Below are 15,097 nucleotides of genomic sequence, written 5' to 3'. Positions count from 1 at the left end.
ATTCGTGTTTCAACCGTAAAGCAGTTGTGTTTGCATGGCTGTGTTTCGGTAATAATAAGAAAAACGAAGCCTATGTAAGGATATGGCGTGAATTTACTGGGTACAGAGGAATAACACCCGAGTCCTCAGAAATTGCAACCATCATGGGATTATCATGAGCGAAACAGTAACAAAACAATCAATTGTGTCCATGGTAACATGCTCATGTCTATAGGCGACAAATTTACCACTTTCCATCAGGTGGGCCGTCAGCTTGTTTGCCATTTTTATTTGTATAAAAAAAAACGTTTATATTTATAATAAAATTTCTTTTTAATTAATTGTATTAAAAATAAATTTTAAATATTAATCAATTTACAATAAAAGAAATTTACGCTAATTATTATAAATAGTAACAGCTGTTTATCCAATGAAAGGACCAATAACATGTGGCTCCTAGTACGAAAAGCGAAGGATTTCACACATTGAAAAGCGTTGGGATAGGCCTATATTTAGCAGTGAATATGTAGATACAGGCTGAATTGATAATGATAAGTAACTGTATCATCATCAACATCATATTAGGCTTTAATTGTCCACTACTGAACATAAGCCTCCCCCTTGGGGGGTATTGCCAGTAGTTGCCACACTTGGCGGTAGATTGGCAACCGCAGTCAGGCGGGGGGAAATGGAATGGGCATATTGCCAGCAATATGCCCTATTAGGTCGACCTCCATGTGGTCCTCTCGGAAACCATTGTGAACAATTCTTGTTGAATTCGTCACGTTGGGCTAACTGACCTGCTTTATCCTCACCTATCATCCTTCACTGGTGCCCCGCCGGTGTATACCTATAGCGCGGGTGAAATTACCATTCCATTATCACCCATTAAAAAAAACCGCAGTCAGGCTTTAAAATGTTTTAAGAGGTACGCTTCTACCCATTCCTCGCCCTCCCTTAATTGGCTTTTACGACTCCCACGAGAAAAGAAGGGGTGGCCTATCCTATGACGGGACCACACGGCGAAGTAACATACCTGATTTTTATTGCCGATGTTCTGTTACGACGTTAAACCCCGAATGTGAATTTAAATATATATGTCAATAACGTAAAATTTTAAAATTAAAATATTATTTCACGTATATTAAATTTAAGAACTCACTAGAAAACGGTGTCAAGTGGATTGAGTCATCAAAATTCTCCGTAGTCAAGGTGTCAACCTCATACCTCCAATTTGAGAGCTCTTCTAAATTACAAAGGTCTCCTCATAAATTGTTCCAATATTCCGCGACGCCAACGGCATGTTAAGTTTAAATAGACCGATGGTTACACCGTTGTGTATTAAAAAAAAAAGTAAAAATTATATTTACATATATCTACGCGCGTTAAGGAATAAGATCCTAAAGCTGCAAGATATACGTTTAAGCTTAATACACCATTGTCGGCCTAATATTAATTAGAACAATATTTTATTAAAGGATTTTTTTTTCTATTGACTTTCACAATAACTGAAAAGAGCGAATGGGCCATCATTTAAGTGGATGGTCAGTTATTAAAGCAGATAACAGGTTTACTAGCTGCTATAGTTATAATAAAAAAATATATGTCCAATACATTGCCATTAGGAACATATATTTTTTTATTGTTATACATGACTTATCTTTACTAGACGTTTTATATCTTGATACTTAACATGATTGCACTTAACAGGGCAACTCAAGATCGTCACAGTATAAAAAACTGAATTTTAAACATTTTACTGATGTAAAAATACTGATTCCTCTGTGTAACAGACAAGCCTTTCCTAATATGAACGATAAAAATAAACAAGTTTAAAAATAAAATGATGTCAAAAAAATATCAATACATTTGAAGAAAATGCACACGTTACGAGCCGGTGTAATGGCGGCCACCTCAGTCACGTAACGTCGAAGATGCGTCAGCGTGGATCGATGCGAGATTCCGTAGCGTGCGTATTTTTCATTAGCGCCAAATTTCAGTCGTGGCAAAGAAAGGTATTAGATATATGGAGGATAAAGGTCGAATGAAATGCGCACTTTTTTAGATAAATTACATTTAATTTATATAGATAGATAAACACTTTATTTGAGCCATGACACACGTAAATTAACAAATGAGCTTATACAATCAGATTATTTACACTTTTTTTAAATATAAAACAAAAGATAAAGTATGAAAATATGTTTTCAACAAGTGTGTCGCAGTGACCCAAATATATAGGTGAAACAAAACAAGTCGATATTCATATAAAATTAATTTAATTGTGATGACATGAAATAAGATGAGTTTGATGAAGTGAAATAACATGAAATGAAATTATGACACGATAATATTGACGTAACGAACAACTTTTCCTAAGGTATTTGGGTCGTAATTCTTATATACTTCTACTAAACGGTAAAAGGATTCGTACAAAAGTTTGAAAGACTGTCTGAATTTTCAGATGATTGAAAATTCGTTACCCAATCACTCACAAATGTTGAAAAGGATTTTAAAATAAATTTTGTACACAGACAAACCGTATCCTAACTTAATACACAGGAATTCATACTAAATTTCATAGTTTAAAAACTAGAACACTTTATATCGTGAGATACTAAGTAGTGAGGGTTTTGCCAATAGTTGCCACGCTTGGTAGACAGATTGGCAACCGCAGCCAGGCTTTGATGTTTTAAGTGGGACACTGCTGCCCATCTCTTGACCTTTAAGTTCCCTTAGTCGCCTCTTTCCCCACCCACGGAACAAAAAAGTCGTCGGTTGTCTGTGGAGCTCTTGCCACTCACTACGATTTTCTGTGAGCCTCTTCACCTCTTGATATCACACGACACCATCTCCTTCTTTGATCTGCCTGATGTTACTATGCCTTTGTGTCCTTTTCCCCTCCTTCCCTATATCTCACCTTCTATTATAATGTTCATAAGTTCGTCGTGTCGTATCAAATGTCCTAACATTTTTACCCTTCTGACCTAAATAGTTCTTACAATTTGCCTCTTTTCCCTAACCCTAAGCAGGACCTCCTCATTACTTGTTCGATCTCTGCAGCTAATTTACTCCATCTTTCTCCAGCACAACATTTCAAAGGCTCCAAGTTTATCCATCTCTACAATAGTTACGTTACAAACAAAATCTAATACCGGTCAAACGTGAAGCCAATCGCTTCACGTGAAATAGCAAGACTTTAGTGTCCTTCAGATTAGTGCTCTTACAGAGTAACGACACTTTGCCAGCAACAAAGGCATTCCTTTTAACACTGAAGTATCGTTCGTACGTAAGCACCCTTAGATAATGACACTAACATCGACTAGAGGTAACTTACTTTGATATTTATAAAATTTTAAATTAACGAGGAAATTAAATGAAATCGTACATTTGCTAGAAAAATAATTGTTTAATAGAAAAATCACATTTATTTAATGATATATCTATTTAAAAAACGAACATACATAGTTTCGTGCCTCCAGCCAAACTGTTTATAATTACTCTTCTCCATTTAAAAGTTGCCTAAAAGAGATCGCTCTTAGCAATTAGGCCATCCATTGTTTTTTTTTTCATTGTAATATATTCTTATATTTATAATAAGTTAACTATTGTAATCTTATGGAGGAAACAATAAAGAGTATCTATCTCAAATAATTATAGTTAAATTATTATTAGGAGAGATCAATTAATAAAAATAGTCATAAAAACACACAACACAAAAAACCGGAGTTTTTAATTTTTTATTTGAATTCACCAGAGGGAGATTTTGTACAAAAGTCGATTGCCTGGGTACCTCTGTCCTATTCGTGTTTCAACCGTGAAGCAGTTGTGTTTGCATGGCTGTGTTTCGGTTTGAAGGGTGGGATTTGGCGTGAATTTAATGGGTACAGAGGAATAACATCTGAGTCCTCAGGAATGGCAACGCATGAGGGGTATCATGGGCGAAACAGTATACTCTGTTATGTCCATGATACTGCTCATGTCTATAGGCGACGGTTGCCACTTTTTATCAGGTGGATCGTTAGCTTGTTTGCCATTCTAAGTTGTATAAAAAAATCTCTTTTCAAATATTTTGCACTGACATCATCTCTAATGATATTGGAGCATCATATCGGCTTTTAATTATGTACTGCTGATCATAAGTCTCCCCCTTAGGGGGTTTTGCCAATAATTGCCACGCTTGAGAGGCGGATTGGCAACCGCAGTTTGGCTTTAGAGATGTTTTAAGAGTGACGCTTTCTAATCTATAAAATACTTTATATATTGGTTCACGCCGATGAATCCGCGCGATACTAGTTATACAGTAACACTGCTAGTCTTTATTACGTGGACCACACAAATGGCATACAGTGACATCACAAAGTGGTATTTTCCCACTGAATGAGTGAATGTAGCCGCATCGAGCGACACAGTAATTCCGTCAGACAGACGGACAATGCCGTGAATTATCTATAGAGATCGCGGCTTACCCCGTCGGCGGTCGCGGACAAAGCGACGATTTATCGGCTCAACGTAATTGCTGGGACATAAACACCGATATTGTGGCATATTGTGTTCTATATTGTTATATAAAAACTCAACCGTAAGCTCGTTAGATTGATACGTTGATTGAATATGTAATATATTACTGACACACTCACATAACACAAACACACACCCACACACACTTGCAAGCACTTATGCACGAAACCGCACACACACACGCATGCACGCACGCACACACGCACATGCACACGCACACGCTCACGTACACACACACACGCGCACGCGCGCACACACATACCCGCAAAGTTTTTAAGTATTATTTATTAGTCATAAAAGGTATATATGTATGAGATAGTTGGGATGGTTCGACCTCCACACGGTTCCCCTGGAAATCATCGTTCTGAATTCTAGGTGTATTCATCACGATAGTCTAACTGGCCATTTCATTCTCACTTGTCATCTCTCACTGGTGTCCCGCCAGTGCATACTATTATCGCGAGCGAGGTTACCATTCCATTATCACCCATTAAAAAAACCTTGCTAAGGCGACTACCGTTTTCCACGGATGATTCATCAGCTCGTTTGCTATACCAATTTGCATAATTAAATTCTTTACTTTTAATTTGAACAGGACAAAGCCTTTCTGGTTAGTAAGTCCTGTGTAATCATAACAAAGTATTGGCATACCACAATTTAATAACAAAGCATCAACAGTATCGTATTACAATTGCAGCTTTATTTCGCTCGTTCAAATCTCTATCGCGTAATTCCGTCTGAATAATTCATCGTGGATCCCCGCACAAAGATTACTTTCAAATCAAAAGCCATTTATAATTCAGTGTATTACCAATAAGCTGTAAAGAGTTGATATTTCAAAGGAAAAGGTAGGGATTGTATCTTTTCTCTAATAATAGTAGTTTATTTTCATGTGAACCTATTAATAAGTATTATTTCCGAACCGATACGACAACATAATCTTCAAGAAAAGAGCATGTTCCTTTTTAAAAGGCCGGCAGCACACCTGCAATGCCGTTGGTGCTGTGGGTGATTATGGGCGGCGGTAGTCACTTACCATCAGGTGAGCCGCATGCTCGTTTACCCCCTGTATTGTAAAAAAAAGTAATATAGAATAAATAAATAAACACCGTTGGACAAATCGCACAGCGCGAGGCACCAGTGAGGGATGATAGGTGACGATGAAAGCAGGTCAGTTAGCCCATCGTGACGAATTCCACTGGAATTAACCACGATGGTTGCCTGAACTTCATTTAACCAAAAAAAAAAAAAAACGAACCCACCATTACACTATGAATGTCTCTAAAGTTTTATTCAAAAATAAAGAAATAATTAATGTACGTAAAACACAATTAACTTAATAAGAAATAAAAAAAATTCTCAAAGTCAAATTAGAAATTAAGTTAAAAATATAAATGTCAAATTATGTATAATTAAATCAAATATATAATATATATTAAGAGCTTTAAATGATGTATCGCGTGACGATAAATCTAAATATTTTAATTTTGGATAAACAAATGAAGAAAGTTCAGAAAGGTTCAAGAGGTCACGCGGTGAGGACGCACGGTCGGACCAATAAACAAATGTCAATGTCAACAAAGGCACTGGAGACATAAAAAGTGGATGAGAATTCGTGAGAGATGCATAAAAAATATTGCCTGGTTCTCGTATAAAAATATAGGTATCTTATGGAACATCATTTTGTTCTTTTTCTTTACGGATATAATAAAAAGTTTTATATATATAAAAACTATTATATACTCTATACCAAAGTTATGGAAAGTATAATATTATATGTTTGTAATTTTTTGTGTACAATAAAGAATAAATAAATAAAATACTTGTTAGACTCATATTAGACAATTAAAAATAGATATATTTCGGTAACTTTGTAAAGGAAGTCCGTATCAATAAAAGTATAATTTTTATGTGTGCGTATAAGTGCTATAAACACACATATACATAAAAAATACTGTGTATATGTATGTATATATATTATATAATATTAAACCAATTGACAGTTAAACAAAGTCGCGGTTAGAAACTAATCCTACTTATGCTATGAATTTGGAACTTAATAAATTACGTTAGGATGTTTAAACATTTGTATGTTTGTTACTCAACCACGCTTAAACGGCTAAATAGATTCGAATGCAATTTGGTACACGAGTATTTTATGTCTTAACACATAGAGTTGCATGAATCAGCATACTCCACATACTGTTTCACGCGGACAAAGCCGCAAGAAACAGTTTGTATTATATATTTCTTTGAAAGTCACGTAAAGACTTATTACGTATTCTCCATGCCAGAACGGCAGATACGTAAAGAAAAAGTTTGTCTAACTGAATTACTGACTACCAATTTAAACAGAATCGAGAACACATTCTGTGCCAAATGAGGCATGAGTTTCGAGAACTGAGACGATCTACTTGTGCACAAGTTCTGTTTTGCAAAAGTCAAGTTTGTGGATCGATTCGGTTTAAATGGATAAAGTAAAAGAACGGGGACGAATAATTCTCTATCTTCCAAGTTATTGCTTAGAAAGCCTATTTTATGCTACTTAGTAATTTGGCTGAGTAAAAAGTGACTAAAAATAAAGATTTTCATAAATGTTTATATGCTAAATTGTTTTTCACTCGATCCTTAAGTATCTTAATAGTCGAGGGATGGGGGATTGGGATTATTAGTAATGGGGAAGTTAGTCCCCATTGCTATCAATATACCCTATCACGCGGTTTCCTCTGGAAACCATCATGACTAATTTATCGTTGAATTCGTCACGATGGGCTAACTGACCTGCCCTTTCATTTTCACCTATCACCCTGCACCGCTCCGCCAGCGTATACAATTAGCACAGGTGGAGATTCCATTCCATTATCATATATTAAAAAAGAATAGTCGAGGTATAGGCAAATGCATAAAATACAATACAATGCAATTACAGAGTGAAAAGGCATAATATCTGAGTTCTCAGTCTTCTGGCAAAGCATGAAGGGTATTATGGGCGACATAGTATACTCTATTGTGTCCATGGTACTGTTCACGTCTAGAAGCGACGGTTGCTACTTTCCATCAGGTAGGTCATCAGCTTAATTTTTTTTATACCACTTATTATATTTACACTTATTATGCTTGTTTGCCACCTCAGTGGCAAACAAGCATACGGCCCACCTGATGGTAAGTGGTTACCGTAGCCTATGAACACCTGCAATACTAAAGGTATTACGCGTGCGTTGCCGACCCTGAAGAAACCTCTTTACCCCCCTTTTGAAGAACCCCATGGTGTAGTCTCTTGGGAAAACATCGGCAGGGAGCTCATTCCACAACCTGCCATTCTAAATTTATATAATTCTAAATTGCATAAAAAAACATACATACTGGTTTAGATAAGGGTCTCCACCTTTGATTTCGCCTTTAAAAACATCTTATCAAGTGAGAGAAATGACACACTACAAAGGGAATGTCAGCCGATTATTTTTTTTAATCCTACTGGCAACTAAGAATTTCATATTTCATTTCTAATTTCATACATACATATTGTTTAATTCTCTTTATTTAGAAAGAAAAAATACCTATATATTAAGTTGATCAAAGCATATATAAATACAATACAATACTACATAAAGTACCAAAGTAAATTCGAAGAAAAGGTCAGGCTTTTACTTAAATAGCATAGTGATTACTTACCCTGTGCTTTTACTGGTAAAGACGGCTTTTTATTCACAAGTCGAGAGTAACACTACAATTATGATCGGAATTTAAAGGACATTGAAATGTAACTATGTCAATGATTACAGGCGGGGGCCGGAACAAGTTCGCAATCTGTATCGACATCAAGCTAATAGAGCTGTAGATAGGGCACGGTGCAAAATTGAATACGTCCCAGGCCAATCTCGGCGATAGATGCAACCATGTGGTTTAAGCTACAATCGGTAGCGTTTTATTAACAGATAAAAATGAAATAATGATATTTTTAAAATATTTTAATTACTTCGTTAATTTTAGTTATCATTTTGAAGTATGTGTGTAGCTGAATTTCAGATTATAGATTTGACCGCGCCTGTGTGTATGTATAAATGCATGTGTGTATGTGTGTGTGCGCGCTCTTGTGTGTATGTGTGTGTAAACATAAGTCTACTTTTGAAATGGTACAAACAATCCATAGACTTTTGCTATTGCGGGTCATTTTGTTTTAAATAATAGGTTAAGCAATTGATTCTTATTCGTATTGTTAATTTGAAAACAAATAAACTAAAACAGTTATAAATTAAAAAAATTACAAATATTTGTAGTTCTTTAATAATAAACATGTATTAGTTCATTTTATACCTATTATACTAGCAATAGTTAACAAAATTCAACTACCAAAACGTATTAAAAACTGCATTAAAACAAATATGGCAACACCATGATGCTTTTTGCAGAATGCAACTCAAACTGTTCAAACGGTTTAAGAACTTATAACTGGACTGCACAATACGTGCCAAGAAATGCGACGTGAACAACAAACTTGTGAATTCAACTAATACTCTTGACAAACTCGCTTGGAAATATTTAATTTATACCGAGTCTATGTTATTATGGAAGTTTATTTGTTCCGCTTTTAAAAGTTTATATTTTATCAAAAAGTATATTTTTACTATTAATAAAATGTTACAAATAATTTTTAATCGACTTGAAACTTAAGTAGGTTCTCATTTCGGTTCTATGTTGTTTTAAATGTTTGTCACCTCATAACTCTATCAGTTGTAAACCGATTTGGAAAATTATTTTTTATCTGAAAGTATATACTTTCAAATTGGTATCATAAATACATAAGCAGCTAAAAGCCTACCATCAAATATTTTCCGAAATTTTAAGGCCGGTTTTTTTTATACATCTTAGAATGGCAAACAAGTTGACGGCCCACCTGATGGAAAGTGGTAACCGTCGCCTATAGACATGAGCGGTACCATGGACATAATACCCCCCATGCGTTGCCATTTCTGAAGACTCAGGTGTTATTCCTCTGTAGCCAGTAAATTCATGCCATATCCCACCCTTCAAACCGAAACACAGCCATGCAAACACAACTGCTTCACGGTTAAAACACGAATGGGACAGAGGTACTCAAGCAATTCGATGTTAAAATAACATAATACATACCGTTTCAAAATATTCAAAATGTTATAATATTGTTTCTTGGACATATGGTAGGATTTATGATTAACAAAATGTTATCCTCTATTTACTAAGAGGATTTCGGTATGAACAAAAACAGGAAATCGAGTCCGAGAATTCGGAATTTTATTTAATGATAGACCCTCAAAAACCGCTATTAACTATTCCTGAATGATGATTTTTCTAATTCGAAATGCAATTTCATCTGAGAAGAATGAGCAAGACACACAGCAGTTGTATTTTTCAAACAAATTATAAAAAAAAATCGCTATTTACAAGTAACTTGTACCAAATAAGCGAACGTAAACTGTAATAGTGAAGCACGGATCGAGCCGATAATTTGTGCCTAGTGCTAACAGCTAAAATGGGTTTGTGACTCTTCAGTATTTCACAACTGCATACGTATAGCGGCCGTGTGGTCCTGGCATAGAATAAACCATCCCTTCCTTTCTCGTGGGTGTCGTAAGAGGCGACTAAGAGAACATAATGGTAAAAAGAGAGACAGCAGCGTTCCTTTAAAAAAAAATCTCTAAATATCTAACTGTGGTTGCCAACACGCCTGCCAAGTGTGGCAACTACTGGCAAAACTTTCGTTATGGGGACAGCTTATGTTTTTTCATATTATTCAACATTCGTGTTTCAACCGCGAAGCAGTTGTGTTTGCATGGCTGTGTTTCAGTTTGTAGGGTGCTATATAGCGTGAATTTACTGGGTACAGAGGAATAACACCTGAGTCCTCAGAAATGGCAACGCATGGGAGGTATCATGGGCGAAACAGTATACTCTGTTATGTCCATGGTACTGCTCATGTCTATAGGCGACGGTTACCACTTTCCATCAGGTGGACCGTCAGCTTGTTTGCCATTCTAAGTCGTATAAAAAAAATTTAGAATAACAATAACAGAAAAAAAAATCTAATACATATATGTTATATACATTTTCTATCTCATAAACACGCTAGCAATGGCTGAATAGTCGTCGCTAGCGTGATATAATTATCAACAGATTCGTTTGCACTTTGTCTAGGGGGCCAGAATTGATGTTACCGCATACCATTACGAATCGAGTTCCCCGCCTTTTTGGATACGCTTAAAGAGTACTTTAAGACGTCCAAATCTATTAAGTGACTTAAAACCATAGACTTCACAACCATGTTCAACAATCAATACCCCACAACACTCGACGGCGAAGCGTCATTGTATTGGAGTGTCGTCGGGGGATTGCCTAAGGCATAAACATTCTCAACAACCATCATATCTTGAGCTCCCCCACCCGTCTCGTGCTTGACAAGTTATATGTCTACGGGTTGATAGGCTATAAAACGGCGGCTCACACAAGCTGGTCATCGTAAATACTATTGGCGCGAAGGCGACTTCTTTATGGTGAGAGGTGCGTGCGGCGACTTAAGGGCGACAGTTATGACGTCACCCCTTAATTGTTTAAGGGTTAAGTTTGCATTACTTAATTCAATTTTGTCGAGTTAATGTTTGGAATTAAGTTATCAGGGTTATAAGGGCGTTGACATTGAAATTATTTCAAGGCAACCAAGGGCTATATCTGGAGTTTTATGATACAGATTTTAACTTTTTATTACAACTTACTCAAGTTATCAACATTCCATGCATACTGATATTTATTAATGTTAATAAAGTATACTTAATTTATGATTTGTTTACAAAACAGTAGTAAGTATGTATGTTTTATATGGAAATATATATGTGAAAAACATGTAAACATCTTGTATAATAATTTACATGCTTTAGACTATAAGGCGAACATTTGTACTTCACGATGGATCAATATCTGTAAAAAACAATGTTCTCGCAAATAAACAAATCTAATCTAATCTCTAATCTAACCTCTGTTTTAAATACACTATTGGGACTTAACACAATGACAATTTTTTTACAAGTAAATAGTAGCTTTAGTTCTGCCGTGACCACGACGTGGTGCAGTCCACGTAGAAATGTCGGCAAAAAAGAAGCAGATATGTATATAGGAACTGTTTACCTGCAAAACAATTTTCATCGCTTTAAATCCCGATAGTATATTTAAAATATATGTCTAAACGTGTTTGAATTTATATGTGTTTAAATTATTTTCACAATAATTCATTTATCAGATTAATCATGAAATATAATTGTTTTCAATCGTTTTCAAAAAGTATAGGTTTCCCAATTCGATTGTATTTTTTTATGTTTGTCGCCTCATAACTTCATTAGTTCTAAACCGATTTGGAAAATTATTTTACTATCTAAAGGAATATACTTACAGATTGATTCTATAAAAATTATTTCAGTAATTTAATTTTTAAACCAAAGTAAGCAGATTTTGTTACAATTGAAGACTTTTTTTTTGTGGAAAACCGTTTTCAATAATAATAATAATAACAATAACTTTATTTCCTTAAACAAAATTAGCCTGTAGTACAATATAACTATGACCCCACAATAGGCAAAGCCTGTCTCGTGGAAATCAAAGCTAGAAATTTAACAGTTATAGTGCAATTATTCAAAGCAATTTTTTTTATCGAGAAAACTTTACATTTATAATTGACACAAAATGAAAATAATTGTAAATTTACTTGATGGGAAATGGTAACTATCATCTTTAAACAGTACCTTAAATATCTACCAATTCTGTATAATGTTTGATACACAATATCACGATATACTCAACTTAGTAGTTACCAGAGGGAGATTTTGTACAAAAGTCGTTTGCTTGGGCACCTCTGTCCCATTCGTATTTCTATCGTGAAGTAGTTGTGGCCGTGTTTCAGCTTGAAGGGTGGGATATGACAGTGAATTTACAAAGTACAGAGATATAACATCTGAGTCCTCAGGAATGGCAACGCATGGGAGGTATCATGGACGAAACAGAATACCCTGTTATGTTTATGGTACCGCTCATGTATATAGGCGATGGTTACCACTTTCCATCAGGTGGGCCGTCAACTTGTTTGCCATTCTAAGTTGTATAAAAAAAATGGAAACTGAGAATCCCATTGCTAGCAATATACCCAACCAGGTCGACCTCCTCGCGGTTCTCCCTAGAAACTATCATAGTTAATTCCTGATGCATTCATCATGATGGGCTAACTGGCCTGTTTTCATTCTCATCTATTACCCTTCACTAGTGCTCCGCCAGCGTATCCCGTTAGCGCAGGCGGGGTTACCATAACATTTTCACCTATCAAAAAAACCATTAGTGAATGCCAAATGGCATTAAATCTGCCACTTGTTCAAATTGTTATTGTACAATAAAGAATAAATAAATATACTACAAGTGTCACATTCTTACATACAATAACCCCATATACAGCCATATTATAGCACGGCACTTCGAAATTTCACTACCATATCCGACCCCTCAAACCGCAATACAACCATACAAACACAGCTGTTTGATGGCAGAAACACGAGCGACACCCATGAAGACGACTTTATACAAACTCCCCCTAAGGTAATATATATTTACAATTCATAAAATACAGAATAAATCCATCCATTTCACCTTACAAGATCCATCCAATATATTCGCTTCCAACATGTACGGAGTTTCTCCTATTACGAGAGCTTATCTGCGACAGTTTTAGGGTTCCATATCGATTCGGTGTCCCATAAAAACGGGAAGGTTACGCCTTTGACATTACACACCATATTAAAGATACGCAAATTCTTGTGTCAATGACATTGAGAATATAAAAGTAGCTTACGAATTGTTATCACGATTTTAAAATAAAATTTAAAAAATAAAGTTTTTTTTTTAACTCATTTAAAAGGTGTTGTGATGAAAATTAAAAATTGGATAATGATTATTCGAATATATTCGAAATAATGATAGGTAGAGATTACCTGAACGCATGTATGATTTATTTATTAGAGGGAAACTTTGTACAAAACTGGAGTGCTTGGGTACCGCTGTCCCATTCGTGTTTCTACCGTGAAGCAGTTGTGTTTGCATGGCTGTGTTTCGGTTTGAAGGGTGGGGTATGGCGTGAATGTACAGGGTACAGAGGAATAACCCACGAGTCCTCAGGAATGGCAACGCATAGGGGGTATCATGGGCGAAACAGTATACTCTGTTATGTCCATGGTACTGCTCGTGTTTATAGGTGACAGTTACCACTTTCCATCAGGTGGGCCGTCAGCTTGTTTGCCATTCTAAGTCGTATAAAAAAAAAATAAAAAAAAAATTATTTAAACTTTATAAACCAATATAATATTGTACAAAAAGTACTAAACTACGCATCCAGTATCTGATAGTATTTGCTTAATTGATATATAATAAATAATAAATGATACATTCAAAATATATAAATTATGTATTAACTTCATTGTTAAATATAACACCTGTTACCATTGCTTTGTTACCCTGTGGTCCCGGCATAGAATGGACGAATCATGATCATATCGCCCTTTAACTATCCACTGATAGATAGATAGATATATCGTTTATTTGTTTGTTACTAATCACACACAACATGTACATAAGAATAGATAATACATAAAACAACATAAGATTTATAAAATTGTGTTATTATGTGTGATCTGCAGCAATACAAAAAGGTCGAAGCTCAGCGTGTAACATTGTTCAAGGAACAAAACACTGATTTTCAGCTTTAACCCATTTGAGGGTACGTGAAAATAATAATTAAAATAAATATAAAATAAAAAGAGCAATATTTTTGGTGACTGCTGAGCACAGGCCTCCCCCATAAAAGGGAGTCATGCCAATAGTTGCCACGCTTGGCAATTGGGTTGATAACTGCAATTAGGCTTTGATGGTGTTATAAGAGGGACGCTGCTGCCCATTCCTCGATCATTAAGTTTCCTTAGTCGCCTTTCGACACTCACGGGAAGGAAGGGGTCGCCTATTCTATGCCGGGACCACACGGCTACATTTTTTTTTAATAAAGTATCAATTTCCAAGAAAATAAAAAAGAAAAACAATATTATTAATATATTGTAATTTCTTTTGAAATAAGAAAATCATTAATTCGAAATATAGCACCTTTTTGTCCGGTTTTGTTAATTAGACAAATAACAATAGAAATTTACTGTCTCCCACCACTAGAGCGTATTAAGGTTACCCCAATGTCGTACAAGTGTGCGTGTCTTAAGTCAATACAGACAAAATTACCCCGCAATAGGGGGTACCAATGTGGCCAATTGCCTCGATCGAAACGTCCGATTATACCTAACCAATAAGATACAACGCTTTAAGTTTGCCGCAGACTATTTAGAGACAAAAATAAATGAAATTTGTGTCACAGTGCCGCCGGAGGCAATTTCTTTGTTTTACGCAATGACGTTACTAAAATAGATACGTTTCTATAAGGTCAAGGTCAACGGAAATCTCACTAATATTAACTCACGTGAATATCACCAGTATATTACTAATTAATATTACCAGAGGGAGACTTTGTACAAAAGTCGATTGCTTGGGTACC

The sequence above is a fragment of the Galleria mellonella genome, unplaced genomic scaffold (assembly GCF_026898425.1).
Source record: "Galleria mellonella isolate WM207_F2 unplaced genomic scaffold, CSIRO_AGI_GalMel_v1 utg537, whole genome shotgun sequence".
NCBI lineage: Eukaryota > Metazoa > Arthropoda > Insecta > Lepidoptera > Pyralidae > Galleria > Galleria mellonella.
The sequence above is the reverse complement of the archived record's forward strand: the minus strand, read 5'-3'. Positions refer to the sequence as shown.